This window comes from Diadema setosum, chromosome 7 (genome assembly GCF_964275005.1).
Source record: "Diadema setosum chromosome 7, eeDiaSeto1, whole genome shotgun sequence".
In the NCBI taxonomy this organism is placed as follows: domain Eukaryota; kingdom Metazoa; phylum Echinodermata; class Echinoidea; order Diadematoida; family Diadematidae; genus Diadema; species Diadema setosum.
In genome coordinates, this window is record NC_092691.1 from 35,365,879 (window position 1) to 35,382,255 (window position 16,377).

At 36.2% G+C, this 16,377-nt stretch overlaps 1 protein-coding gene across 1 annotated transcript in view; it reads right to left on the bottom strand.

The window, feature by feature from the left end:
* Nucleotides 1–16,377, bottom strand: part of LOC140231207 (epithelial sodium channel subunit beta-2-like) — a 34,435-nt gene that overhangs the window by 16,515 nt on the left and 1,543 nt on the right. The window lies entirely within an intron of this gene.

Below are 16,377 nucleotides of genomic sequence, written 5' to 3' on the forward strand. Positions count from 1 at the left end.
GAGTTTATTAAAGACCGTCCGATCATAAGATATATCATAATTATCTTTCAATGAAAAGGGAAAAAGAACTTCACAAGTTTCAACTTTCATTTAAAATCTCTCCTTACGGTCCCATGAAAATAATGGCAAATTTGAGGAAATATCAGACTATTAGAATCGCATGATTGATCCTGTCAGAATTAATCTACTCATCGGCGTTGCATCCCGCCGTATCGCTTCAAAAACAAATCGGTGGTAAGTGGAACCCTCCTTGTGTGGGAGTGCTTCTAATCAAACTCGAGTAATGACCAGTGCTTAGTGACTGTTGGTATCGTAAACAAGGCCGGATATTTCAAAGTTCGTCTATGAATCCATCAGCCCACTCGAATTTAAATTGGCTAATGCGAATATTATTGTAATCAATAAATTGCAGTCCGGTTTCTCCCAAAGTTTATCTAATGTCTCAAGCTGCTTATAAAGTGACGAGCGTAATGAACATGTCAAACGTCACAATGACCGCCCTTCTGACAACCCCACCACCATTCTATTTTCGGATGTGTGTATGTGAACCAACCTTCTCTCTTTCTTCTCATCCCTACATGCTTTCAATCTCCTTTATTCTGTCTCAGCTAATTTGCTACCCCTCTTGAAAAGCCGTGCTCTTTCGCACAGTTGTCTAGCAATCTTTTTGGTTTCCTATATTGTCCACGGGTACAATGCCATGTGTCGTCATATTTCACATGCCCGTGATTTATGCACAATATCGTAGAAACGTTATTTGATAAAACAATGACGATAACAATGTTGGCGAACATAAGACCCATAATGGAGGAAAAGATCGGTAACAACGGCATTTGAATATTATAATATGTCACGACCAAAACATCGATAGAAATTGTCACAATGATTACAAAAATGATAATGAACTGATTGTGTAATAAAAGTCTGACATTGTTCGTATACTGTGTAATCTTTGGTATATTTGATACTGTTTTACAATTGTTCTTTTACATTAATGTCAAATTGGCAAATAATGATAATATCTAACACTCTCACACTCTGTGAACGCGATGAACATTCCTGTGTTTACTCCGAAACCGTCTGTTTTGAAAGCAAGAGAATATTAATCAGATGCGTGAAGGCTGACTTGTGAATTTTCTTCAATTTATCTTCCTCTGCAAATAAAATTTGTAAGATTGCAACTGCTGATCTGTAATTTAACAAACATGTCAGAAAACACCTCAACCATCACCCACCTGATTAATATTCTCTTGCTTTCATTAATGCATTGTCCGCTTTGAACTGTTTGATATAACAATGATGGAATTTCGGAGCTTGGGTATTTGTTCCAAGTTCATCGTGTCACTGCCCAGAAAGCAGTAAATGGCAGGTTCAAGTCCAGTGGTTTCCTTTCCCGACATGTCTATATATAAATTACAGATCAGCAGTTGCGATCTTACAAATTTCATTTGCAGAGGGAGAAAAATTGCAGAAATTTCACACCTCACCATCTGTTTTCTTTGTTAGTTTCTTTCTTTGTTTGCTTTTCTAGTAAGGCAGTGATTACTATATCGACTCTGAAATTATGAAGAAATTTTGATCTTGAATAGATATCAATGACCAAAACAAAACCCAGCCAAGTCAACGAAGGAGTGAAGTAACACGATTATACCTGTGTCCAACACATCCCCACCCCTCCCCCCGTCGGAAGGATAACGCCTGTGATACAGCAACTGTACAGAGTAAAGTATACAGTATGAGCGTCAATGCCTACTCTTGCAGACGGCTTGGCGTCTAGTATATATGACGGTTTTCCTACTTGACCACGGTTTAATGAAGGTAATATGACAGTCTAGGCATGGTGTGTGTCTTGTCCTGAGATGACGGGTAATAAGCAAAAATAATGAATAGGGTTCCATTCGGGCGTAAACTCCACTTTTCTTCGGAATATTGAGGTTTGGAATATTCGACCGGGATAATTGTCTGTCATACCTCTGAATTAGAGCAGATTTGGTTTCTCTCCTGTTGCAGAGTAACAGGTGTAATATCCGTAGATCTCTGGTAAGAGCATCTCAAACACTGCATTTAAGTTGTTAGCTTAATGATTTCTGAGTACACGCCGCCATCGCCGTACCGGTTAGCGATGTCATCGCCGTACATGTTAGCGATGTCGGCGCGTATCACTGGCTGGTCTTGCCTCTACGGCGCGACCTGTCATCTCGGAGAACAATTAATCTTGTCAAGCCTTCTTGCATTTTTGTCCAATAATCCCCCTGTTATATATAGAATGAAGCCGATTGTTTGCGAACGTCAGCCTCTTGACGGTTGAGATCACTTTGAATTCATCGGCACTCTGATTGAGAATTGGGGCGTGTTAATGTCTTGTTTGTTTTTTGTTTCGTTTTAAAGCGTCCCGCGACCACTTTGGAGCGATGACATGTCGCCTGCATTTTCGATTGCTCTTCTTGTTGCCATGGCGGGATGATGTAGTATTCAATGTAACAAACGCTCGTTATTAATGTTTACAAAACTTCATCTCCACTAAGATGAAGGCCAGCAGAGGAACTTGAGCAGAAGTTTGGATCAACACGCTCTCCCTTTAAGTTTAAAGATTAAATATTTCCCCGATTTTCCAGTGGTCTCGTGGACTTGCCGTATAGAGCAGCAAAGAAGAAGAAGTAATCAATGATTCCCAATTATCTTTAAGATAAAAGAGCATTTGGACTGGTTCTGCAGATTTCCGTCAAATTTTGTCCAAATACGACACCTGGTATGTTTACTGAGTGCAATCAGCAGTGAGACATGTATGAACTTATACTCAGGGCATTTTCTTTAAAGGACAAGTTCATCTTCATATACCTGTGTGAATTGAGAGAATGCGGTAATATTAGTAGACCGCGTCAATGAAAGTTTGAAGAAAGTCGTATACAATCCGATCAAAAGTTCTAAATTTTTGAAGTTTCAGTGCTGCAATCGCTTGTTGAGAAGACTACTACAACTTATTGTGATGCCACAGAACCCCTCATTGGTGTAGAACGATGATAAGGAAAATATAACGAAAATTCAACATATTTTCACTGAATATACGGAATTTATTTCAAAAGAGCATCTGACTTGCCTCTTCCAAAAGGAAGGGGGAATAAGTCTAGGAAATGAGTATTTACAAAAAAAAAATGAAATCTTAATGAAATAAAATCTGTATATTTGCCGTATATCGTTCCATGCATGTGACTTCATGAGCTGTTGTAGTCTTCTCATCCAGCAATGACTGCGCAGAAACTTTAAAATTCATAACTTTTATGCCATTGATCGAATTGTCGGATTTTCCTCAAGCTCTCACTGATGCGTTCTACCAATATTGCTACATTCACTCAATCCACATGTCATGAAGGTGAATGATAAACGTCCTTTCATTTCTTTGAATTGTTGAGGCATTTTTGACGTCATCTTGAGTTCGCAGAGTGCGATTTTTACCATCACTCTGAAGTGAATGAATAGATATTAGCTGTTATCTAATAAGAATTGGATTTATTGCTTGCAAATTACAATAAACTATTGAGGTAAAAGCTTCTCGATGTCGTTGTTTTGACTTTGACCCGGAAGTGAATAATGTAACGTAGAATCATTGATTGTGTCACACAGGGATTGCACAGGGTGCACATTACACGCTACAATTCGCCAATTCTCTCTTCACTGACGCCAATAGGCATGATTTACCATTTGCAGATGAAACAAAAACCCAGCATCAGTGCTTTAAAATATTTCTAAAATGTGAGTTAGGGATAGAAACAACCAATGTAAAAATTTGAATCTGTATAATCGATGTTAAGTATTGTTAAATAAACAAAATGTAAACAATAGTTAAAATAAAAGTGTTTCCAAACTATACTCAGTACCGTCTACAGTTATGGTTTATTGAGAAAAATAGTGATATCTCCTTATATTTTAGGGTTTATTGCAAAAATTGTATATGGTATAAGATGTTTTGTGATACAATGGACCTACACATATGCATCAAATGTAATATCTTGAACATTTTTTGCTCCCAAAGGTAAACAGGCCCTTTAAAAAGGCTCCACTTAGGTACGATGTCCGTACGATGTCTGTCTGCTCATCATTCTTCCGCGTCAACGTTACTAAGGCGAAACCGTGCAAAAATGCCTCCATTTGCATTTCTCTTTTTTCTTTTGTCCTGCACGCGCTGATTTACACACAATGATTTCCTGGCATCTCTGGATTGCGCAATTTATGGATTTATATATTAATCATTATGATGTAACGTTGATTCTGGGTAAATGTAGCATAATAGTAACAATGGTGATGATAATCATAATCATAATCATAATCTTAATGATAATGATAATGATAATGATAATAACAATTATCACAATCATTATCATAACAAACGATGATAATGATAACAATAACACATATCAATATTCAATTCAGCCTATATAAATAGGCTTTCCTGTTTCTCTCAACAGATAAAGGCAGATGTCTGATTTTTTTTTCTGCAAGAGACGTAAATCAACAAACAGAAATGACAAATCATTCAAAAAAATATCAATATCAATAGATAATCCTAGGAGAAATCATAAAAAAAATCTCGATTCTACACCGCATTGCGTGTTTTACTTTAAAATACTCGATTGCTTGGCAAAGATATATTTTTCAGTATATTCTCGAAAGTGTTATGGTTTCTAGAACTTACCTGACAATAATCGCCAGCATTCACTTCGCTACATATTAGTTTCTATTCCTACAAAATATCCAGCTGTCACATATCACTAGTGAAGCTATTAATGTATACTAGTAATTTCACCTCTTCGTTCATTTTGTCACTAAACTAACATATTGACACGAAAAACTTGTAGCGTTTTGAGATCGAAATTAGTTTTGTAACATTCTATAGTACATAGCAGGCAATTTTTATTTGTTTATTTTCACTATGCTTCATATCGTTGTTAATTAACGTGTGACACTAACAAAAAAACATGTTATAGAGTTCCTGTGAACAGCAGGTAGCTCAAGGAATTCACATGCACACACACACACCCGCACACACACACACGCACACACATACACACACACACACACACACAAAATACAAATTTCAATAGATTCTCCACCTGACGCTCACTTGTGTGGTTCACTATTTTTCTGCATTTATAAAATTCAGATATTTTTTGTTTGTTTGGCAGGGACCTTACCCTATATACCCTCCAACATTCCTATAACACTTAATTTGCAATAATGCATTTTCCTTTCATGAAAGTGCTTTTTAATTTCACGATCTTTTTTCCCCATACAGCTTAGACGTCAATCAGGGCATCAAATCCTCCATAATCCCCACTGTATGCCTACCTGGCATTGGTGAGCTTGTTAGCTAATTGTAATTGTGGGAATTCTGAATAGCATTATACGGACACTGAGGGATTGACCTGATTATATTATAGACCGTATCAATCATTAATCATCTTGTGAATCTTTATCATTACATCATCACTATCATTTTCATCGTGATATGATTTCCCTCATAAACACTTTGTGGGATAACCAAAGCATGAGAGAGGGAGAGAGAGAAATACAGACAGACAGACAGACAGACAGAGAGGGAGTGAGGCAGAGAGGGAAAGAGAGAGTGTGGGATGAAATACAGAAAAGTAAGAGGAAGATGCGGAAGAGGATAAAATATGAAAGAAATAAATTGTAAGCGACAGGAAGAAGGAAAGAAGACAGTGGAGGATAAACAGGTGGAGATAATCCATCGACAATAAGATAGATAAATAAAGAGAGGGAAGGGGAGGGAGGGAGAGAGAGAGAGAGAGAGAGAGGGAGAGAGTGTAGACATTGGAAGAAGGTGTCCCGTTGGCGACAGGAATTGGAATATAGCTTTCGGTGTGCAATCCTGGCAATTTGGCGCCAAAAAATCCTGGCAATTTATGGCGCCAATGTCATCGCGGACAGGATTTATTATATTGACCACATTAATGCCAGGCTGCATGACGTACCCTTGAGTGCGCTGATTGGGTTATAGTTAATGGATTGCGGTGTCCATGACAGCGCGTCCGAACCTGATTTCTAATTTCCCTTTGTCATACAGTCCCATTAAGTCATTATTTACAATGCATTAACTCCCGGTCTTCGCGCAAAAAGGGAGAAAAAAAAAGGTGTGAGAAAAAAGAAAAACCGCTTGAACGTAAAATTTTACTAAGTCTATACACGCCTGTTAGCCGTTGTCACAAGAAATGATTGATGTAGTTATGAAAGGGATTGGCGATACAAGTGCCAGTGATGATTAAACTATAACATGCCTATATCTGATAATGACAATAGTAATAATGACAATGATAAAAATAATGATGAATATAAAATAGATAAAAATAATGGTAACTATAACGGTGATAAGAATAATAAAATCTCAACAGTGGTATAGTAAGACTAGAAATTATACAAACATTAAAAAAAAAACACAGTGCCTTGACCGCTTTCACCTTAGTATGAAGGCTTGTTATGGCTTTAAGTGTCAATTCAACCACAGACGAAAAAAAGTGATGTTCCCCGTCGATTATAATTATGCGGTCGTTTTATCAGTCTCTGTGTGCTATCCTAGGAACGTCCACACTATCGTATACAGTCTCAAGGGGTAACGATTATTTTTTTTTTGTGTGTGTGTGTCCTCAATTTGAGGGACTTTATTGAAATCAATTATTCAGAATCATGCATAAGTCAATATAAGCATAAAACAGTTGTAGTCATAGTTCAATTCACATCAAATGATTTGATGATCGGATTTTATCATCGATTTCTCGAATACTTGTTTTTTAGAGATGTCATTACAATATAACAGAAACTCATATTTGCATTCTTTTACAATAAAGGATGCAATAAATCGCTGGTTTCTGTATTCTTCCATGAGATATACCTTATAAATTGCATATTCCATGAAATTGATTATTGCGTTGATAAAGAAATAATCCTTCTCACAAATTTCATACCCGATTACTATGATTTTCTCATCTATGATGATATTTTTTCTTGAACATTCAAAAATAAGGTCACTGGTCCTTGTCCAGATGTTTCTTATTCTCGGACAATATAACAAATTATGTATTAACGATTCATTTTCATTACAGAATTTTTGCACTGTGCATTTGTGGTAATTTTCCATTTCAATAGATTATCCTTAAAAGGTACAATATTGTTTAGATCACTTTGAAATTAAACTGTTTTATCTTGTTGAGTTTCTCTTTCAACAGTTTAAAAGCAAATACTGACTCCCAATCAAATGTATAAGGTAGGTCGAGTTTACGTTGCCAAATGATGTATGGTTCTGAAACCTTCTTTTCTTTTAATAAGGTATAATACATTTTGGCTTTTTTGCCGAGGATATCAGAAACATTACCTCTTGACACTTCAGACATCTGTTGACTATTCATTTCATTTTCATTTTTTTTATTACGTAATTTATGCAACCAAAAATGAGGGAAAGCGTGTTTCAGTTTTTGATACTGAAAAGAAACAAATACATTATCAGTCTGCAGACTATTATTAACTTGGGTTTGATCAACCCAAGATCCATTTATTATTACATCAGACACTACATTTATACCATTATTACTCCAATTTTGAAAATAAAGCATTTCTTTTCCAAATTTGATATTACTGTTAAACCATAAAAATTCCTCGCCAATATCTCTAACTCGTAACAGATCCACATATCGTATTTCTGCCCAACAGATCAGTAGATCTCTATAAAATGATGGGATCTTATATTTCTTACATAAACAAAGTATATCTTTGTGGAACAGATTATTATCACAAAACATGTGGGAGGTATTGCAACTTTTTGAAGCCAGAAGCTAGCAATATTTTTCCAGGGGCGAAGGTGATTATCAATAAGTTTGGACAGCCATGACGATATGAGTGATTTTATTTTTGACTCAATGTCTACTATACCAAGTCCCCCAGCTTTTGGAGTATTACTTATTACACTTCTTTTCACTTTCTCTCTTTTGGAATTCCAAAGGAATGCAAACAAAATCTTATTAATATCAATTATACAGCTTGGAGGAATCGGAAACACTGTTGCTACATAAATTATTTGCGAAATTAATAACGACTTAATGATTGTTATCTTACCATAATATGTTAAATTTCTCATTTTCCACATATTGATTATGCGTTTCATTTTTTTTTCAATCTTCCTGGACCAATTCAAATATTCAAAATTTTCACCATGAATATTAAAAAACACTCCAAGATACTTGACCGCTTCCTCAGACCATTGTAAACCATCAATACACTCATCACAGTTTCCATTTAAACATATAGCTTGTGTTTTTATAAAATTCAATTTTGGACCAGCATATGCACCAAACGCTTCAATTTCTTTCATCGCTTCATTTGTCGATTGGATAGAATCAACAAAAAGCGTTGTATCATCCGCCAATTGAGATATTTTGAATGCTTACATAAATTTGACTGCTTACATTGAGGAATACATATACCTTTGATGTTATCATTATTTCATACCTTCATTGCAAGTACTTCAACAACTAAAAGGAACAGCAATGTAGAAAGAGGACAGCCCTGGCGAACCCCTTTAGTAATTGGAAACGTTCTGGACAACCAACCATTGTTCAAAACCTTACAATCTGCATTTTTGTAAATAGTTCTGATCCACTGAATAAACGATTTTCCGAAATTATACCGTTTCAAAACCTCAAACAGAAAATCATGATCGACATTATCAAAAGCTTTCTTAAAATCAAGAAAAATAAAAATACTCGGTAAGTTTGTCTGTGAAAAAAATCTAATAAATCCTGTACAAGTTTTATATTTTCTACTGCTGATCTTTTCTTAATAAAACCCATTTGATCAAAAGAAATTAATTTTGGAATTACCTTTTGTAAACGTTTCGCTAATGCCCTTGTAACTATTTTATAATCAATATTTAACAAAGATATTGGGCGCCAATTATCAAGTTTTCGTTTATCATCCTTCTTAAACAGCAATGTTAATATAGAATGTCTTTGGCTATCCGATAATGTACCATTTCTATACCCTGTATTCAGACTGTCTAACAATAAATCTTTAATATAATCCCAAAAAGTCTTATAAAATTCAGCACTCAAGCCATCACTGCCGGGGGATTTGTTATTTTCCATCGACATCAAGGCTTCAAAGCATTCTTTTTTCTGTAAGGATTCCCTCATAACTTAAACTGTCATTATCTTCCAAAGTAACAAAATTCAAATTTTGCAGATATTTACAAGAATTATGTAACTTATCTGAGTGGTATAATTTGCTGTAATATAAATAAATCTCTTCTAAATTCATTTCTCATCAACAATAACTTTGTCTTTCTTCAAGACAGCATTAATCTCTTTTCTCTTTGCATTCTGCGTTTCTAACCTCAAAAATATTTCGTAGATTTTTCTCCTTCTTCAATCCATTTCTCTCTGGATCGAACAAAAATACCTCTACATTTATTTCTCTATAGTTTTTCTAATTTCATTTTAATTCTTCTTAGTTCTTGTATATTTATCTCTGTAGGATCTTCATCAACTTTTTTTTTTTTCAATCATATTCAAATCTTGTCGAAGTTTAACCAAATACTGATTTCTTATTTTCATGCCTCCGCAACGAAGTGGCCGGAGGCATTATGTTTTCGGGTCGTCCGTCCGTCCGTCCGTCCCATTTTGTTTTTGTCGATATCTCAGGAACAGTGCGGTGGTTTTACATCAAACTTGGTATGAGGGTATATCCTTGGGGGATGATACTTTGTGTGGATTTTAGGGTCACAGGGTCAAAGGTCAAAGGTCACAGGTTATTTTGTGAAAAAAATTGAAATTTCATGTTTTTCTCCATATCTCGCAAATGGTTCAAGGTATCTTCAGTGATGGACAGCGATTATCTAGGGAAGTTGAGGGTCATGGGTCTAAGGTCAAGGTCAACTCCTCAAAATATCACTGCTTTCCTTATATTTATGCAATGCCTGAAGGATTTTTTTAAAACTTGATGTATGCATGTATAACTCAATATATATTCTGTGGGAAGTTTCTTGCCAAAAGGTCAAAGGTCAAAAGGTCAAAGGTCAAGTGAAAGTGTTAAATTGCACTTCTTCCTCCATATCTCAAAAGTAACTCAAGGTATTATCATGAAACTTACATATTTATGCATGTTCTACCTAACAGTGATTCTCTTTGGAACTGTGAGGTCAAAGGTCAAATGCCAGGTTTAGATAATACTATTTTACCATTTGATACTGAAATTATACTTTTTCTCAATACCTTGAAAATTACTCAATGCTTAAACTTATAAAAGGGTCAAAAGTCAAGTAAAAATCATCAGTTCCCCCAAATACCTGCACTCTGACGTTTTAATCATTCATCCAGTTAAACCTAGTTCTAGGAAAGTGAACATTCAGCACATTTGTGGCAAACCTGTCATTTTAATATTTTGCCAATTGTGTGAAACTTTCATCACACATTGTCAAGACATTGTACTATAGACCTATTAGGAGAACCATGCATTATGGCGGAGGCATACACCAGTCGCCGTAGCGACATTTCTAGTTTTGCTTATATTTTGCATATTTTTGTGAAAATTCCCTTATCTTAATCTTACACATCTCCCATTTCAATTGTGAATCAAAATTTTGATATTCTAAACGCATCTTACCAATCATATTTATTATACGTTCCCTATACAGTTTATCTAACAATAAAGAATTATTCAATTTCCAATAACCTCTTCCCCGTGTGACAAATCTTAATTTTCAATGAAATGGCGTTATGATCACAACGAACAGATGGTCTGATATCAGTATTTTGAACAACACATCGTAAAGATAACGAAATATGCCAATAGTCTAATCTTGAAGATTAGGTGTGACGATTATGCCCGGGTGTGGTTTGATTATTCAATTAGTATGTATACCACCAAATTCACGATCTCTAGACATCTTTGGTGAAGGCTCTGCAAAGGTTTTCCAAGGCGAAATCCTTTGCCACGTGTAAAGTGTTCTTTCCTTCGATTATGGGGAAAACGATAAGTTTATTATTTTCTTACCTTCCTTCTAAGCAGGTTTCTGTAAGTTTAGCAGAAACACTGTTTGTGTATAGGTGGTGTTGCATAACGTCATTTTCAGATTCTATTTAATGTTTGCTGGTAACTACAGAGGAGATTTGCGCTTTCATTCCACTGCTGTCTTAACGAAAGTGTCTTTATCGCTGTGGCACATTTCCCTCGTAAGTTAGATAAAAATAATTTTAGCCTTGGCAGCACATACAAATACTTCGTCATTACAATGAAGTACATCGTCTATAACCTGCCTTGATACACTCTAAATAGCTATAACGCTTATTGAAATAGTCAAGTACTGCAGCATTTTTATTTCGCAGCAAGGCATTGTTGTACTAAAACATCAGCTCACGCTGAGGACAGAGATTGACTAATTCCGTCGGATGATTTCCTCAAACAGTCATAAATTTACACATAAAACGCAGGAACGATTTGACCACGGATTCTTAATTAAGAAACCATCATCAAGCTCATTTTTTTCATATTTGCTGCGAATAGTATTCGCCGCCACTCTGACATCGCGTGCGCGAGATCGGTTTATTGCCGCGGTAATGCGAGGGCAAATATTTGCGCGTGTCGCGTTTCATGTGAAAACTGACGAATAAAAAATCTTAAATGATAGTCGAGTCGTGCATCCAATTCGATTTTTTGTAAAATCCTCCGGTAAACCCCAGTCTGAGCTTACTTCGCATTTTAAACTCATATCAGACAGTCAAACGATAATGTTTAATTTGTAGGAAAAAAAAAATCGTCCCTGTATAGAATTTAACAATGGTTAGAAAAGAAGCAAAGTCGCCAGGTTAAGACGAACCTGGTTAAGAACCTAAAAGATTTGTGGACAGTATTTAGATTTTATTTGTAACTGTAAAAGTTAAACATGATTTAGGCTGTAATTAAAGTAAGTTGTGTAAACAAAAAAGTGTAATCTTTGTTCGTTAGCAATGCTTGTTTTATCTACTGTATTTCTTAGACTTTTGAAAGGCTTTGAAATGCGTAGGGCCTATATCTATTTATAGATTAGATGTATCTATTTGTTGGTTGGCTTGCTTGTATTCGCTCACGAGACTGTCATTTAAATTCATCTATCTAAAGCATCTGACACAATTGAAGAACCCAAATAGAAGACTGGTGAATTTCAAATAGGAAAATTTGTTGTATGGTACCTTAATTGATATAAAAGTGATGTCATAGGGACGAAAGAAAAAGAAAAATAGAAATCAATCAATATCCCGCTGATTTCAAAGTTGTTGTTTTTTTCATAAATTTATGCAGGGGCGTGATCAATCACAAAGCAATCTCACTGCCGGCTGCTGTCGAAAGATTAACCTAACTTGCTGCGGTAATATCAGTGATTTGTAAATCTTGCAACATTACAACGGGTGCTGTTCGTTATTCCGAAGGTTCGCTATTCCGAAGGTTCGTTGTTCCGAAGGGTCGTTAATCCGAAACACGCAAATTCCCTATACCTAGAGGTTCGTTAATCCGAAAATGAAAAGGGGTTCGTTAATCCGAAAATTTTTGGCGTTATTCCGAAGGTTCGTTATTCCGAAGATCGGTTAATCCGAAAATGAAATTCGGAACAATGAACCTTCGGAATAACGAATCTTAGGAATAAAGAGCCTTCGGAATAACGAACCTTCGGAATAACGAGCTGTAACCCATTACAACATCACGAACTCAACCGCTGTACAGCACGCGGTGTTGTCATGCGGGCGTGACTCTGGTATTCCTAACTGGATACTGGCACCCGCCATTGATCCATCACGACGGTAATTACATTGAAACATGAAATGAAGTCAGATGACGTCAGATGTCAGATGACTGAAACACTGTCCTTTAATTCGGTCATGAAATTAAGTGACATTTTCTTTACCGTATGTAAAGGACCACAAAGGATTGCCTAATATAAAACCATTTTCTACAGAGCAGAAGAAAGACAACTTGTTTATTACTAGAGAAACATTGTTTTTGAAATATGAATTGATTTAATAGGTGGTTTACGCCTTATTCTTTTGAGTTAATATTTTCCCCTTTGACTTGCGATTTGATGCATCTCTGATGAAAGATGGTGTTTTTTCCATACTGTGGAGACAGTATAGCCAATACTTCAGCATAGTTGAAGGAAGGAACATGTGGCTCATATCGATTTCTACTGCATAATTATGATTGACAGCATGAAATCATACTTTTCCATATACTCAAGTTCAGATTCTGCTGTATCAATCCTGTATGTTACAAACGTCTTTTGAACATAATCTTTTGACTTCATGCAGAGGTATGAATGCACTTTACGCTTTTGCAGCCGCAAGCCTTGTTGAACATTTACATAGTTATCAAAGAGCACGAGTGAATTGGGAATTTCAGAATAAATTCGTCTTTGTTAATACCCCAGGTGTCCTGTTCCTGGGTCGGGACTCAATTTCAAAATCTCGGGCATATTTTATTTTATATTTTTCTTTCATTATACGGGTGCCACAATCAAATAGATCAGCTCCTCCTTCCGTCCACGAAAATCCCAGAGAAACATCTGATATTGATTCTACCTTACCCTCAAAATGGTGTACAGAGAAGGCATATACATAGATCAATAAGATCATGACGGTCATGAGATTACAGGTAAGCTCTTTCCAGAGAACTTCGCATGTAGAGCGGTAAAATGAAATAGCCACGCTTGAACAGAAAGAAGGGAGCAGATGTATGAAGTGTTGAATACTAGTGACCACTTAATTGCTACCCACTGTTCGAACCTTAAAGGGATGGTGTCGTATTGGCTGAGGTGAGAATTCAGCTTTTACCTTTTTTGCGAGATATTTAGAAACCAGTTTATGAAATGTTTTGAAGCCTACAATTCTAAGAGGAATTCAAATTTAAATTGATGAAATTTGGTTTTGAAATGGCTGAGATATCCAAAGACAAAGTAAAACAAACGATCCTAATGAAAGGAAATAACTGAATTTGGTAATTCGCCTCTCCCTTTCAATGTGTCAAGAAATTAATGTGGTATGCAGAGAGTTAACATGTTGACTAAATCATTGTGCGATGTCATTAAAGGGGCCCTGCTATGGGACAAAGTGAAGCCTCCACTACCGTCAACTTCTGTCGATGCTTTCGACTCATCGGATCGACAATCATGATGCAATTTTGATCGTGATATCACTCAAATGAACAATGACGAATAGCCAACTCTGCTCCATGAATGAAACAGTCTACAGGCCACCTAATAAGCAGTGATGAACATTAAGTGCCTACCCCTCCCCCTCCCCCTTCCCGCCGAAGGTCATTCCTGATGGGTGTTTGTAACGACATGGACCTACGATGGTTACGAGTAGCTGGAATTGCACGCCATCTTGCTTCGACCAGTCCATTCCGACAACGACGGAAAAAAAAATGTACGTTTCCACATGATTGTATTACACGTCTTAACCATTCGTATGGGAAAATCATAATCATTTAGAGCATGTTGGATATTTGACTCTGATTGATTTAGGTTCTGCATATAGCAAATATGGCCATCGAAGTTGCAAACACAAGATAGTCATACAAGTGATACCTTATACACAAACAAACAAACAAACACACAAACAAACAACTAGCAATGAGCCCACAGCAAACAAGCGAAGTGACCTCGTAAGAGGCAGGCACTCGCTGAAATAATGATGGGTGCCCACACTCAGAGGTAGTGTATCTTTCTGGGTGACCTGACGTCACTACGTTTTGATGTACTTGTCGACTTGACGCTTTCTCTTTCTTTTTAACTTCTTACTCTACGATCGTGCAACAAAGAACCTGCATATTATGGCATGTTTCTGAATCTAACTTGATCGACACCTTAAAAAGAAATTAAGCGTAGAATTCAGATCAATTAATTCTTGCGTCGAATAGTCTTTATTCAAGGGGGCAACACTTGTAGAAACACCACTTTGCAGACTGGTTTCTGACATAAGGACACTCCGGCAGACAATTCTCCAGAGAGATAATCATTCTCAGACTTTGTATTCGTGCTCTTGCATCCTGTCTACGTTTACCAAGTGAACTGAAGATTGTTGATGTTTCGATATATTTGCCATTGTCTTTCAGTATTTCAAGAAATCTATGTGTTCTTTGGGCTTAGATTGGCATGTTGTTTGTTTTCTTTACCAGTGTAAATCTTGAAATCTCGAAACGTTTCAATATGTAAGGTCACATCAAGCAGGGGTGTAGACTTAAAGACCCAAACTGAATGCTTACAACATGTTTGACATGTTTATATATATATATATATATATATATATACATACTAGGTGTTTCAAAAAACATTTCCAATTTTGATCATTAATAGTACAAAAACTTTTCATTTGATCAAACTGTCGTTGATATGAGTAATAGCTGAATAGTGTACAATTTTGTTGAAGGTAATTTGACGGTGAAAGCATAAATAAGTTTCATTAAATATAAGATTGATTTTGAAGTAAGGTTTCAGATTTTGGTCAAATTTCAACCCTCTGTACAAAATGTGAACTTTGCACAGGAACCAATGATGTGTATATGAGTGTGTGCTGACAATGGCCCTGAACAATGGACATGCCTAAACCACCTGTTGACTAGGCGTCAGTCTCGCGCTCCCTGGCACATGAATGCTTAATAAAATAATTCATGTGGATTGCCCTGGGCACTGCTAGTCTGAATTCATGCACGGTAAAGGGTTAAATTTATTCACATGGAAAAAGCAAGCACATGGAGTGCTTGCAAAGTGCTTGCAAACACCACATTTCATTCCAGCTGGCAATCATTTTCAAACTTTGCTTCACATATCACTAAATTTAGGATATAAATAAGCATAAATGATCTAAGGTTCCTCATTTTAGAACAACTGTCTACTAATTAGTTAGTCTGACAATTTTTTTGCTTTTTCGATAAAAAGAGATAATTTTTGGTAAAGAGTTCAGCAGCATTTATCATTGGGGCGATTTGTTTCTCAGTAGATTGATTTCATTTAAGGCTCCATATGCACAAGTGAACTACAGATGTATACTCTAATTGATTTTCTTTGCTTCCTGTCACCATGTTTGCGATAGAACAGAAGGTATTCATGATAATTTCGTTTTTTCAGAAGTAGGGAGAGCACTGTTGCGACTCAACGACAGTTTCGGCAGGCGTTTGACTTTACACAGATACTGCCAAAGACTGAATAAAGACTAGTTGTGATAGTGGAATTTCTCATGAACAATTAATGAAGCATTTAAAGCCTGGCCATTGTTCAGGACCATTGTCAGGATGTTAACCACACACTCCCATACACACCCATTGACTCCTGTGCAAAGTGAAATTTTG